Below are 2,450 nucleotides of genomic sequence, written 5' to 3'. Positions count from 1 at the left end.
ATTTTATTAAACTTTGTTTATTGCTATATTGTTCCCCGATTTTAATTTCTGAAAATCAAAACATAATTTTAATCCACAAATTTATTGAATTAATTAATCTAAAATTATATTAAATAATCTCATATATATTTCGTTCTCTGAGGATTCGACCTCGGACTTCCGAGAATTTACTACTTATGCGATTCTCCTGCACTTGGGAGAACAATTTTATTTTTGCATCAAGTTTTTAGCGCCGTTGCCGGGGAGCGGCTGATTTATTAGTATAATTTTAGATTTAATTAGTACTTTAGTAGTTAGTCTTTTTCTTTCGAAAACAAAAAAAAAAATTCTTTACTGCTGTTTTTTTTTATTCTCTGCACAGTCTGCATCAAACTCTGATATCAAAGTAATTAACCGTCTGATTGAACTCAAAGTTGGTCGTCAAGTGCAGGACCTATGTTTCTTTCATCGGAACGGTCTGATTGACATTCTGAAACTTTTAAGACCATTATATTAATACGAAACCTTACTGCTTTTTGTTGTTAATTTTCTGCATTTAATTGTTTTAGAATCAGAATTTTATTGTTATCATATCTCATTAACCCTTGTTGCTAATTGAAAATTTTAAAAAAAAAACTTTAAGAAAAGATCAAGGGTGATTATTCAAAAATTAAAAAAAAGAGAGAAAAAACCTAAAATTTCAAATTTCAAAATTCAAATTTCAAACGTCAACTCATAAAATTTTAAAAAAAGAAATAATTTGCTTGATCACCTATTCAATGAAATTTAATGTCATGTCATAAAATATTAAAAAAAATTTCTCGATTGTTGCATATAGTATAAGGCATCAACATAAAATATTCTAAGAGCTGAACCCATTTAAAAAGATAAGGTCGGAATTTCATCACTCGTCCTTAGCCCAAAAATCACCTCATTGCATAAATATCCTAAGCTTAACTAAAAATCAACTAGACGTTGGCCCCTAAGGACATTCGAGCTCAATAGGACGAAGACCACCGAAAGTTGCACCAATTTCGCTCTGTGGCTTAGTTGATGTCTAGGCAAGCTTTGTCCCTATAAGGGAGACAGTTTATCTGTTCGAGGCAAGTGGGTTTTAAGTGGGACCTTTGCGAACGCATCGTGACCCCTCCACTTACCTGGGAGCTTACCTGGTCAACTCAGTTCATTAGACCGGATTGGTGGCTTAGGTGCCCTCTTCAAACCAGTTAGGAGCTGTCTAGAAATTTAAAAAAAATATTAGAAATTGAGGTGTAATGTTTAGTTGCATGTTTGATTGTGAATAGATTTTTGTTTTAGGGTATAGTTTTAGGGTATCTTAGTTGGTACTTATATTTATATTTATTTTTTAAAAAAAAATATAAAAAAAATTAATTAAATTTTGTATGCTAGGTTGGAATAGGGACGACACCGGTCGATTAAGTCGTACAACTTTAGATCATCCCTTAGGACACATCCTTGAAATTCCTTCGCAGTTTCTCACACCTTGTGAGATGGCAAATTTTTCTGATGATGTAGGAAGTCACCATGGTGATGAAGGTAGACCCCCAGTTATGACACTTCGACAATACTTACACCCTACTAGGACTAGTCAACCTTCATGCATGATTATTCCTGAAAACGTAGGACACTTTGAAATCAAACCAGGAGTAATTCAATTGCTGCCAAAGTATCATGGAATGGAATCCGAGAACCCTTATCTTCACCTTAAGGATTTTGAGGAAATTAGCATCACATTTAGAGTGCCAAATGTATCGAAAGATGTCCTTAAATTGACCTTGTTCCCTTTTTCCTTAAAGGATAAAGCCAAAACATGGCTGAACTCCTTGAGATCTAGATCGCTAGGAACATGGCATGATATGCAAAGAGAATTCTTGAAAAAATTCTTTCCCGCACAAAGGACTAACTTTTTGAAAAGGCACATTAGTAATTTCCAACAAAAAGACCATGAAACATTTTATGAATGCTGGGAGAGATTTAAAGATTTGCTTCTCTCTTGTCCTCATCATGGGTTTGAAACATGGAGAACCATTAGTTTCTTTTACGAAGGATTGTCTCCACAGTTAAAACAATTTATAGAGACTATGTGCAATGGTCTATTTTTGGAAAAGCAACCCGATGAGGCATGGGACTATTTAGATTCTCTCGCAGAGACTGCACAATTATGGGATACAGGGGATAGAATGAATAAACCTTTACCTAAGCCTACTAGCATTGGACACGGGGGCCTTTACAACCTTAGTACTCAGGATGATATTCAGGCTAAAATGGCAGCCCTCACTAGGAAGGTAGAGGAAATTGAACTTAGAAGGATTGAACCCGTCAAGACCGTAGAACATAATAGCGAGTGTTGTAGGATTTGCGAGATGCCTGGCCATCCCATCACTGATTGCCCCACAATACCCGCATTTAAGGAAGTCTTGGCACGATCAGGCCAATGTTATGAATACTTA

At 35.2% G+C, this 2,450-nt stretch overlaps 1 pseudogene; it reads right to left on the bottom strand.

The window, feature by feature from the left end:
- Positions 1 to 1,913: 1,913 nt before the first annotated feature.
- On the bottom strand, positions 1,914 to 2,011 carry LOC120110952 (annotated as a pseudogene).
- Positions 2,012 to 2,450: the final 439 nt, after the last annotated feature.

Source organism: Phoenix dactylifera, chromosome 5 (genome assembly GCF_009389715.1).
Source record: "Phoenix dactylifera cultivar Barhee BC4 chromosome 5, palm_55x_up_171113_PBpolish2nd_filt_p, whole genome shotgun sequence".
NCBI lineage: Eukaryota > Viridiplantae > Streptophyta > Magnoliopsida > Arecales > Arecaceae > Phoenix > Phoenix dactylifera.
The sequence above is the reverse complement of the archived record's forward strand: the minus strand, read 5'-3'. Positions and strand labels throughout refer to the sequence as shown.